The following is a 12,210-nucleotide window of genomic DNA, read 5'->3' as shown; positions in this document are numbered from 1 at the left end:
GTTGCAGGGCGGCAAGTACTCCTATATTTTCCTATTTATTCTTATATTTCACAAAAATGCTCATTATTTTTGCATATTTTGTTTTTTTTTCTTATATTTTACAGAAATTCATATATTTTCCTATATTTATGAAATTGGGTAAACAAGAAATATATTAACCTATCTAGATGTTTTTCAAATAAATGCTGAAAATGTGTTAAAATGTCCAACAACTGAAGCTGTTTTAGAAACTTTTCATGGTAATGTAACATTTTAATATTTATTTCAGGTAAGAGTTTGTTAATTGTTAATTATGACAGGAGACGAAACTAAACTTAATAAAAGATGGTTGTCTGAGATTGATGGAAATGGACATGAATTGAAGTTGTGGTGTGTTAAAGGAAGTAACTTTTATCAAGCGAAGTGTACCATCTGTAAATCTAAAATAAAATGTGGCAATAGCTGAATTAAACAAATTCTTCGACTTGAAACAGAATCCCATCATAAAAAAAAACCTGAGTAAATCCCCACTTTTACCGAATCAGACAAAACTCACATTTCAAAGTCAACTAACCACTAGCATCTCAAAGGAAAGCACAAATATAGGGTTTCCAGGAGAAAAAGCAGGACCTTCTAATCAGATATCTGATACATTAACTGGAAAAGGGAAATCCTCAATTCTGACTTACACTGTACCAAGAGAGGATACCTTGTGTGCAAAAGTTATCTGAGCAGCAAAATGTGAATTGTCCAACATAGCTTCAGAGCTAGTAATGTTATTGCTGAAACTTTCAAAGCAATATTCAAATACCCAATAATGACGGGGTTTGCTATTTCGAAAATGTGAAGATACAAGTGGCCAGAAGATACTACATCAGTTGGTACTTTTACAGCCACTACAGTGGTGTTGACTTTTACGTAGTAGTTAGACACCGGATACGATAAGAGAACATCTATAACAGGTCGGATGCCAGAAATCTGTAGAGGATTAGTACAAACCATGTAAACTATGCTGTGAACAAAAAGACCCATGAAGGGGAAAAGATGGACAACTACAGCAGTATTAAATTGGAACACCAGTTGACAGAGTTGCTGTTGATGTGCTTGGTCTTCTATTACATAGTAACAGTGGAAATATATACATGTTGTTGGTGATAGATTATTTCACCAAATGGCCAAAAGTGTAATTAGTTCGCAACCAATAAGCAGAAACCCAAGCAGTGAAACTTTTCAATGAATATTTTTTCAAAATTTGGAATGTCCACCGAACTTTTCTAGCTTCAGCAATGGAACTTTGAATCAGACACAGGAAACTCACCTGTCCCACACACCATAAGGATTGACAGATTAAGAGTTCTCTGTTTCTCGTTTGTGTGGTGTAGTGATTTAACAGGAAAACCAGGAATAGAAGTTTCAAACCAGGTGATTTTGTACTTGTATTGCTCCACAGTGATAATAACAAACTTGTGCAGTGGAAAGGACCTTACAAAATGGATAATGTTGTTGGTAAAAATGATGTTAAAGGTAAAGTAAAAAGTAAAGTGAAACCTACCATGTTAAACTTTTGAAGCAGAACATTCAAAGTTATGTTTAGCTAGGTGTTCTTGAAGGAGCAAGATGGTTCACTTCTGGAAGTTGTGTCTGCAGCTGCAATTAAAAGCATAGATGATACATTCAATGATGCAGTTGATGCTGAGGACTTGTTGGAGTTGGGCAGCTGTACTCTCAAGGAGACAGCGGATGTGAAGTTAGAGAAACACTTAACTGATACCTAAAGAAAGGAAAAGACAGGTGTTTACTCAGATGTCCAATACAACCAAAGTTATCTAACATTCAGCTAAGTAGTGATGAACCCATGAGTTACAAATCCTACACTGTGCCATAGAGCATTATATATTCCATATAATAGGACATTCAAAGAATGATGAAAATGGGTGTCATCAGAAAATTAACTTTATCATATGCAAAGGTTGGATCCAATTGTATGTGCATAAATTATAAGAAACTGAATAACATAGCCATTTTGGATACAAAACCAATGGTTATAGCTAAATACTTGTTTCAGGAGATCAGCAAGAACAGGGTCTTTACAAAGATTGATCTTAGTAAAGGCTATTGGCATATCCCAGAAACTAAGGAGTACGTCCCGAAGATTGTGTGTGTGATGCTCGATGGGAAATATGAGTTTCCCAGGATGCATTTTGGTATGAAGAATGCTAGTGCTGTGTTCATGAAAGAAATGTAGAGGTTATTGGATGGAATGGATGGTGTAGACAACTAAATTGATGATATCCTTGTTCAATTGAACGCTTGGGAGGAGCATTTAGCAGTACTCAAAATGTTGTTTTACAAAATGAACAGATGGGATACTATGGTTAGAGCCACAAATGTGTGATTTATACTGCCAATGTAGAGTTTTTAGACCATCAAATAAGTAAGGGTAAGATTGACTTGCAATAAGTACCATGTAACCAAAATAAGAGAAGCAACAAAATCAAGAACTAAGAGGAAGTTCGGGTCATTTACTGGATTAAGTGGATATTATTGAAACTTCATCCCTAATTATACAGTCATAGGAGTTCCTATTACAGATTTGACAAAGAGAATCACCCAAACACAGTGGTGTGGGAAGAAGCACAGGAATCTTACATGATTTTAATAGATCCTATAGTAACTTGAAAAACTGTTTTCTCGGCATAATATAAATATTTTATGTAAATAATGTGTAGAAGACTGACCAGTGTTCTGTTGAAACACGAAGTATGTTCTCTACAGATTATAATTTTCATGATGTTTAGAAAACACTGTTTGTCAATTAACTATTATATTAGTATAATGTGCTTAAAGATTCTGCTTACCAGTAAACTCATCTTTAGGTTACCATACATTAACAGCCAATTAATTCTGAGGACTATAGCTCCTGACATTGGAAGTGGAGCCTTATTTGTTTGTGCTATCTGTGCTCTGCTCACCACGGGTATCGAAACCCAGTTTCCAGCGTTGTAAGTCTGCAGACATACCGCAATGCCACTGGGGGGGGAGCATGTTGTTACAGGAACATGATGGCAATTGTTCCTGTAGTGTATCTCTCTGGGATGGGGTTTATCCTTCAAAATGACCATCAACCTCTCGTATACCTCAATGTGTCAAAATTCACCAATGATAGAATTATGAGATGGGCAGTGTTCTGGCAGACTTATAACATCAAAAGTTCAGTCTAGTAAGACTCAGAATGTGGCAAAAGTTACAAGATAGTTGTTGTTTAACCATCCTCACTGCCTTTATACACTGTGACAGCACAGTTAATCTAGGTCAAGCTCGAGATTCGAGAATGCCTACGTCAACGTCAAATGAGCTGTCCGCAGGTAGTTGGAGATGTGTCCTATTGGAATATTCAGTATTAGCACACGAAAGCTTGTAAACATGGAGCTTGATCAAGATTTATTTTTTATTTTCAGTTCCTACACTTCAGTTGTGATAGGTCTTTCCAGGACGAAGTATTTTTGGATCCAGGCAACTATGACTTTTACCCACACTCTTAACCAATTTTCTCTGACCAATTGAAATTCTTTTTGACCCTATATTTTGAATCTTGACTTTTTTATTTAAGATAAAACTTGAAAACCTTCTGGTTACCTTGATTATTCAACCTGTTAGTTGACTTATCTGCCTTTTTACTGCTCAACCACAATATCTGTAAAATCATGAAAGGAGCCAGTGGTGAACACTTTTTGTTTGGCTTTAATGATTTTGTGGCGTTTCTTATACAGAATACATGGCTGGGGCTAGCCTGACGTTTGTTTCATCATCACAACTGACGGATGAAAATGTATTGCTTGATGAAGCATCTAACATTTAGGCTTTGGAGATTGTGATGAAAGGTTTAGCTATCCAGACTCCACATTATCCCACAACAACATCAGCAACCTAACCATTACACCACTCTGTACTTGCTACAGAGATAGGGAATATGAGTTCAGAATATCCGATATGCTTATTGCGCAGTCACTTAAATGGAGACCTCGACACCTGACTCAGTGCCCCTTGATATCAAAGAGAAGACGAAGAGCCAGAAAATCAGAAGATCCAAGAGCAAATTTCGTTCACACTCCAAGTATGCCAATAGAAATAAGAGTAAAAGTGGAATAATGTGCCTTGTTGGTGTTTGATAACTAGAGTTATCAGGCATGTGTCCACCTCTGGTGGAACCATCTAATAACATAGCCAAGGAAGACTTGTCCAAACTAAAAGCCCAGGCAAAAGCTAACACGTGGATAGCTCAACAGTTATGGCTTCAAAACTTGTATTAACACCAGAGACACTTCATCAAGTAGGAGTCAACACTGTAACTTCTCCAGTTCTAGTTTTTGCAGTGATTACAACCACACCATGACCACTATGTGTACACTACTATACACTAGAACATCAACTTCAACATCCCTGTGATGGCCCTGGAGGTAAAGGTTGAAGTGATGAAGCTCTTCCCAAAACCACTAAACAAAGTGAAGGAGCAACTAACTGAATCATATAGCAATTTTAAAACAGTACTGTTAGGATCAGACAGCCAGGTGCTTTAAAATCCCTAGGAAAACTGTCTGTTGAGATATAGAGATCCATTAACCTTTTGGGATCCTCTAGTAGAGTAACTCCAACTTCTTCCCTTAATCATATGCAATTCACTGAACTTATATGCATGTATATATTTATTTAGTGACGTATTTTTATTTATCATTGTAAAATGTATGTATGAAACTTCATTATCGTAACTAAATCCTTTAAACAATACAAATATCCAAGGCTTGTTTCTGGCTTGAAAAAGAGCATTCGCTTGAAACGTTGGCAAGTAACTAAATTATTACCAAAGTTTTTAAACGTGATTTTTCTCTAAAAGTATAATTTCTTTATTTTATCACCTTTGCATTTTTCTACTTATATATATATAATTAAGGTATGCATTTGTACAGTATTTATAATTATCATTTATATTTAGGGCAAGAGCCTATATATGTGATTTACTTTTCTACCGTAGTATTTTGCTTTCGTGAATGAACTGGTTTATTGTGTATTTTATGTATTAAAGTTTATATTGTTTTTGCTTAAAAGTCTTAATTTCATTATATGCATTGTTCCATAGAAGGGTATTTATTTATTAATGTTTTCTATGTTAAAGAATCATTATTTTAAAGGATATTATTTCATGTTGTTTAAATGGTATTGTGGTTAGTAATGTATTTTTCTTTGTTTAAGGGTATTATTTTATATAGTGTATATCCTTTGTAAGAGGGTAGTTATACATTGGATATTTGCATTGTTTAAAGGATTTAGTTAAGATACTTAAGTTTTTTGAAATATTTTCATACTTACATGTGTTTCATTGTTTAAAAGTTTCTAGTTTATGTTTTCTATACGAAAAAGTGTCGCTATGTTTTCTATGCTAAAGTTTTCAGGATTAATGTATTGATGCGTAATTTGTTAGAATTTCCCTTATTAAAGGGGTTGGTTATCTTTGCTAAAGGGTATCTTATGAATTGTCTTCATTAAATGGTATTTTCTTTGTTTCCAGATTATGTGTATTTTATTAGTTGTAATTGTTTATATCTTTGTGAAGTTGTTTTTGCTTTTGTGTTTTTAGTGTTGTTGGTAAGTAGTTTCCCATCATGAGGTGAGATTCAATTTCTTGAGTGACGCATGATTAAAGTTCAATTTGAATTTCTTTGTACTTGTAAATTAAGGAAGACTATGTCTGGTTGGAAATAAAGAGGGGAGAAAATGTAGTATAATATGATATTATTTGTCTGTTACCCCCTTAGTTTAGATGTTGTTGTTTTTAATATGAAAGTATTGCTTTTCAAAATTTCTAGTTTGAATGCAGAAATTCATTCAAGTAACATTAACTTCCCATGTTCTGAAACCATGCACGATCTGAGTTCACTACTTAGTGATTAACCAACATTCCTGTAGAGAAAATAGCACGTGACGTCCAGAAATAGAGAGCTATCCGTTCTATCAGTGAAACAGATGAAGGTCATGCAGCAGAGCCATAAAGCTTAACTCACAATGGGTACATACCTTGAATGTGAGATGTGTTTTGTATACAAACTTGGCTTTGTTTGTATATATTATTTTTGTATTTTAAGCCAAATTTGCCCCTATAAGACAGAGATATTTTTTAAGGGTTCCAGAGATTTTTGTGAGAATAGTTTTGGTACCTTTAATAAACTAAGAAAACTTTCATAACTTTACAAGAATATCTTTCAGATTTATATTAACTTTTAGTTAAGTCATGTATGATATTATGGTATTTTCAGGTAAGACTGATTTCTTGAAAAGTATCAAATATATAAACCTGCAAACACCAGCAGGTTCAATCAAGAAATAAGCAGAGTATTCTGTGTTTGATAACTTGACTAATGTCTTGAAGTATGAAATAGCGAAACTGAACAAATGAATATACTGTTACGACAGCGGGAGACAGCTGATGAGTTTCTCGAATGATCGGGGAAGTCCGAGTGTGCTCGAGATGCCCTCTTCGTTAGTATATAAGCCTGACAGAGAAAGCCAGCAGACAAGAATGAACAGAGAGCAGTAGTTACTTTGAATTCCGTGTAATTTATGATTCTGCTAGTTTCGAGCTAGTGAGCCATAAAGTGTGTGTTTAGCACTCATCGAAAGCGAAGTTATCGAGATTGTGAATCGCTGTGACTTATAGCGTGAATTATAAAAGTTGTTAAGTTTAAAGTGACATGAAACGTACTGATTGTGTAACTACTGTGTACTAAAAGTTTGTATCGAGGAAGAATAAACTGGTTTAATCAAGAAAGGACTTGTATCGCTGAAGATCCTCGGAAAGAATTTCTACCGGAAACAAACAAACTAGCAGATACGTAACAATACATTATTATGATAAACCAAACAGAAAATAGAGTCTGCATACTTGTCAAGACAAAACCACAGTCGATTCTACTGGAGTGTGTTTAGCACCAGAGTTTTTGCTTTCTTTCACTAAATATTAAGCTCTGTAAATTTAAAACACGGTAATTTTGAAGTAGATATTCTCGAAAATCTCCAAAAAAAAAAAAAAATAGAACTGGTTCAAAAAAGTACACATTAAATCAACGGGTATACTCGTTTTATTTGTTCAGTTGTCAGCATCACCTTGTGCCCTTGTTCTTTCATAGCATTCGTCTGCACCATTTAGTCAAGGTCTATTCATCAATCCAAAATAGTAAAGTTCCAATCCTTTCAACCTGGATGATTATATGCTACTATAATATCCTATTGGGCAAAATAAACATAAGTTACTATAAAGAAAACAATGAAACTAAAACAAAGCAATCGCAACGACTTTCTGAACCATGTGTTTATGCTGAAACTGAATGCAAACCAGGTAAATGATTTTTTAAATCTTTATATATCTAATGCAGGTAGAAAACATATGACATGCTTGCATATCACACATTCCCTCCCTTCTCTGTTTCAGGCTTGTGCTCAAGCTGAAAATTAAATTTAACTTTAAAACCAATACCCATTACTACCGCGACATGGCCAAGGAGTAAAGAACGTATACTGGTGAGTCACACACCTACTATTATCAGAGAAAACAGTTTTTAAAAAAATATTCTAATATTAATATCTTACTATTTCACATAATACTAACACATTGACCAATCATGGTGCTGCCACCTATTAACTCTCTTTAAAATAAGGATTCCTGTAATTGAATTGTTTAAAATATATTGCCCATTGTTGAACGATTTAAGAGTTTGTTTGTTTGTTTGAAGTTAAGCACAAAGCCACACAATGGACTATCTGTGCTCTGCCCACCACAGGTATCGAAACTCGGTTTTTAGAGTTGTAAGTCCGCAGACATACCGCAGACATTTCTATAACAAAAACATTTTTCACAGTGTACTAGACTGATTTTTACTAAGATTGATAGTAAGAATATTTGTCTGCCATACTGTTCAAAGTATTTTCGCATACATTCATAATGTGTTTAAGAAATATGTAAACGTTCTTACCTCAGTTTTAACTTAATCATTTTATAAATAGACCTAAAGGTAAAATCACATTCATAGATAGGTGTTACATTTACAAAATTCCTTGTAAATGTGGTCTAATTTGTATTGGCTAACCATACAGAAATTTGAATTTTAGATCTAAAGAACATAATTCAGCCGTAGAAAAACGAAAATTAAGTGAATCGGCTTCAGCAAAACATACAGCTAATAATCCTTGTTCTTGTAGTGTTAATTGGAATAATATTCAATTAATTATTATAATAATTATGAAATAAATACAACACAATTACTAGAAATATTCAATAATTTGATTTAACTTTAACAGAGATATTGGTCCGGGGGTTTTAGAAATTGATTTTTGGGAATCCTTTTTTAAAGAGATAATAGGTAGCAGCACCGCATGTCAAAAGATCGGGAAATGTGTTTGTATTATGCAAAATATTAAGATATAAATATCTGAATGTTTCTTCAATTGTGTTTCCTTTCTAATGATGGTGGGTCTGTAACCCACTAAAACATGTAGACATTTTTAGAAACTGGTGCCTTTAACCGTTTTAAAGTATTGTGTATTTGTAAATGTTGTTTAAACAGAGTTATATAATAAACAAACTAAGATACTCGTCCTTTGTCTGGGTTATGAACTTTAAAAAATGTGTGGATAGATGTTATGATAAATAACACAAAAATTCTAAATTTCACACAATTTATTTATAACATGACATATTATTATTATTGTATTCATTATATATTCCCCAAATGTTTTGTATAAGCCTGAAGAACTAGCTATGTATATGCTTAAAACATGGTATACACGGTGCGATGGTCAGGGTGACTTTGTAGGAAGAGGTAGTGGCGGTAGGAATGCTTTCTGTTACCCGCTTTCAACACGAAGCTCTTAATGTCCTTCCACAGTGTTTCACGTGATTAATTAATAAGCGGTAATTGGCTGCAGAAGTGTCTTACAGATCGAAGTTGAGAGGTTATGTGTCAAAGTAAGAAGTTGGTATAACTCAAAACATGACTCTTCGTGTCAATTTTATGGTGATTGTTGGAGTAGAAACTTCAGCTGAGTTTATGTATTATTGCAATAGTGGTGGCTATTTTTTTATTGCATTCTTCCATAGAAAGTATTAGCACACTCTCTTAGATATATAAGACGTTTGTGTACCCTCCCCAAGCTGTGTGTATGTTGTGTTATAAAAAATGTAATAAAGTTATTTATTTCAGTGTAAGGACGTGGAGCCATCTATGAATGTAGTTAACGTTAACTTACGTTAAAGATAATAAATGTCCAATAACAGCAATAATGGGAGGTTAAAGGGTTATGAATAACCATTAACACACCCCTTATTCCAAACTATCATCCCAGAAAGTTTAGCTGAGATTGGCCCAGCGACCTAGGAGTAGTTTAATAACGGACAGACAGACAGAAACACACACACACACACACACAATATATATATATATATATATAATCAAAGAACACATTAATTTTACTTCATTATTAAGAGCACTTACACATCACCTGAACGGCATAAATCCTTTAACAATTAATTAATTACATTAGTTACGATACAAAACCCTTTCATAATAATCTACCTGAATAAAAATGACATAATCTTTTAATATTGTTAAACTCAACCACGCTATGAAAATCCACATTATTAACATAACTGTTAATTACACCTTAATTACGCAAAATAATAAATTATACACTGATAAAATCCTATAACTTCAAGCTATAAATATTCTAGTAGCGTAAAATAAGAAATGCCCTTTACATTGAATAAACATTGCACACATACACACTTACAATCACAAAAAGTAAAACCAAAAAAGATAAAGAATGAATGAAAGAAAATGCAGATATACCCTGTCCATTTTAAGAGTGGATAGTAGAACACAAAGAAAACTAATCACTAATGTAAAATAAAAGGGAAGAAAACAAAATAAGACTATTTAAAATGATTACATATTAATTTTTACTTTAAACAAGATTCAAAGCTGCCTCCCCTTCTTGAGATAGGGGCAGTTTTAATTCGATTCAAACAAATACAAACAAAAAATATAAACCTTGAGCAATGGTTTAATATAACCTACAAATGTCAAATCCTTTAACACTGATTTACACCAATAAAAAGCATACTTTTAATTACATAAAATTCATGAAAAGCCCTGTAATGGGTGAAATAAAAATATTAAAATCTAATAGATTCTCCCTCATATTCGCGAGCTAGTAGTGCCATATTACATGTACCATATGTATATTAATTTACTATACAGAAATTCAATCACAAAATTAAAAAAAAACATCTGAAATGTCTACATATATTAAAAAAACTAACTCACTGCTCCTTCACTCATGGTTGCCCATGAGAAAGAGAGGGAGCATAGTTATTATGTACCAAAAAATGAAATACATACACACACTTACAAAATACCCAGAAACAAAACAAAATCATTAGGCTCCTGTCTTCCACACACATTTATGAGTGAAAAAGGTAGAGGGTTCTCCAAATTAAAATTAAAATACAAAATATGCAGTACATATTATGATCATTTAAATATATGCACGATGCATGCTTACCCCAGAAAGAGGTAGAGGCTTCATTCTGCTCATCTTAACCCCGCCAGGAGAGCTTCCATTGTTGTCATCATTATTATTTGGTGGCCATGGATGGCTTGAGGTCTGCTTAGGCCCTCAATGATGCTGCTTGGTTTCAGATAGCCTGTTTTGCAGGCATAAAACCTCTTTCTCACATCTGAATGAAGGAGTAGTGGCTCTTGCCTCAGTCAATCTTCTTTCCAGTTGTAAAGGGCTCAGACTTTCACCCATTTGGCTGCTATCTCCTGGCAATAGCACTTGAACACTGGAACCTACTATAACGTGTGCTGGTTCATAATCACCTTAGATAGATTGGGAGCTCTATTTTCAGCCCTTTCTGTGATGTCTCCCATGGCTAGTTTGCTGGTAATACCTCAGATGTCCTTTGCAATCTTCTCGTATGTCCAGCCCTTGAGAAGGAGGATTCCTCGTTGATGGTGATAGGAAATGTTGGATGAGCCATCTGATTCATTTGTACTGCTGGCGCCCTGGTCCTTGTTGCCAATGTTGAAGACTTGGTTTCCAGTTCTTTACATCCCTTTAGATGCATCTAGTGCCAGAAACCTTTTCTTGGGCTTAGAGATGTAATGGTCTCATTGAATACACAACCACTTCTGTTGTCTTCTTACAATTGTTGTACTGCACCCTACAATAGGACAAATCATCGAGTCCCTCTTTTCCAACAGTGGTATTTACTTATGATGCTGGGCCACTTGGAGGTTATGATCCTCCAGATGTGATAGTTGTTAAGTCCAGTGATAATGTGATAGTTGTTAAGTCCATTGATTATCACTTGAAAGCCAAGGAATGCCACTTCCTTTCAATCATAAAGTGCTCCACCTAATGATTTTCCTAGCTTTAATGATCAATAATTGAACCATCAAAAGGCTGTTGGTATTTTATCTGTCAGTTGAATCTGTTAGTCATTTAAATTTTAATCAACTCCTCTTCTGGTTCATCGAAGAACATCAGATAAGTTCCCTTAGCTTCTCCGTTGCCAGACAGGTTGGATGACTAGAGATAATCTCCTTGTCCTTCCCCAGTTCATCAGTGTCCTCTTCTGACTGTGTGTAAAGCAGTGCACGAAAGGCTTCTCTGTGATGCATGGTTGAGCTTATTTACATGTTCCACTTACCTTTGTGCTACTTGTGTCTCCTGTAGCTAATATATTAGATGACCAACTGAGTGTCAGGTATAGACTAATCCAGCTAGATACAAGTTGCTTTTGTGCAGATAGCACATGCACAACTGTACTCAGTCACCAAACATCTGTTCTTTTACCATCCAATCATAACACTTCTCTTGATGTGCAGATATTTCTTATTAACTTCTACGGAAATGCTATAGTGCTACTCAAGAAGAAAATTATAGTCTGTATAGCTATACAGAACAACATGCACCATTGTTTTGGCTTACAGTGCCTTGCAAAAGTATTCACCCCCTGCGCTGGTAATATATTTTAGGTATTTTCTTGTGAAAGACATAACTCAAATGGTCAAAAATATTTATTATATTAATCTCAGACCAGTTTCTAAAGATTACAAAAAACAATAGGCGCATTGCTACCCAATTTAGTGATATAACACAAAAAATCTTGAAAACACA

Source organism: Limulus polyphemus, unplaced genomic scaffold, assembly GCF_000517525.1.
Source record: "Limulus polyphemus unplaced genomic scaffold, Limulus_polyphemus-2.1.2 Scaffold981, whole genome shotgun sequence".
NCBI lineage: Eukaryota > Metazoa > Arthropoda > Merostomata > Xiphosura > Limulidae > Limulus > Limulus polyphemus.
This window is presented reverse-complemented; position numbering follows the sequence as displayed.